Below are 597 nucleotides of genomic sequence, written 5' to 3'. Positions count from 1 at the left end.
AAAACAAGTCGTGTTAAAGACAGGAAATGAATACTTGCATTTAATTAAGTCTAGCCGTAGGCGGTTATCCACTGGGATTCAGACCCAGGGCCTCCTGTTTTCTAGACAGGCGCTTTAACCAACTAAGCCACAGCGCCCCGGGAGTGCTGTCCTTTTGCAGCCACTTGGACACACCACTCAGACACATCTGCATTCGGTGTGTGCTCCGCCTGCTCGCTGAGCAAGTTGCCACCTTTACATACAATAGCAACATCGACACCAAGAGAAAGGATGACAAATGGCTTTTATCTGGAACTTTTCATGTCCAAGGAGCTCAATGTGCTTTCTGTGTACAACAGGGCCACTGAACTCCACGCTGGCCACTGAACCACAGCAGTGGCTTGCTGGCTTGACATCTCCCAAGGAAAATATTGAAATCGCATGTGGAACAGGAAAATGACCCTCGAGTACGAGGGAAAAAAAAGAAAATGATCATCTGGAGCGCGCCAACCCAGTTGGGACAGCCCAGTTTTGTCGACGAGGTGGCCGAGTGGTTAAGGTGATGGATTGCTAATCTATTGTGCTTTGCACGCATGGGTTCAAATCCCATCCTCGTCT

The 597-nt window shown here is 48.9% G+C and overlaps 1 non-coding gene across 1 annotated transcript; it reads left to right on the top strand.

Annotated features, from left to right (window-relative positions):
• Positions 1 to 515: 515 nt before the first annotated feature.
• Positions 516 to 597, top strand: trnas-gcu (transfer RNA serine (anticodon GCU)). Its single transcript has one exon. It is a non-coding gene; the product is annotated as a tRNA-Ser (tRNA).

Source organism: Lepisosteus oculatus, unplaced genomic scaffold (assembly GCF_040954835.1).
Source record: "Lepisosteus oculatus isolate fLepOcu1 unplaced genomic scaffold, fLepOcu1.hap2 HAP2_SCAFFOLD_70, whole genome shotgun sequence".
NCBI lineage: Eukaryota > Metazoa > Chordata > Actinopteri > Semionotiformes > Lepisosteidae > Lepisosteus > Lepisosteus oculatus.
The sequence above is the reverse complement of the archived record's forward strand: the minus strand, read 5'-3'. Positions and strand labels throughout refer to the sequence as shown.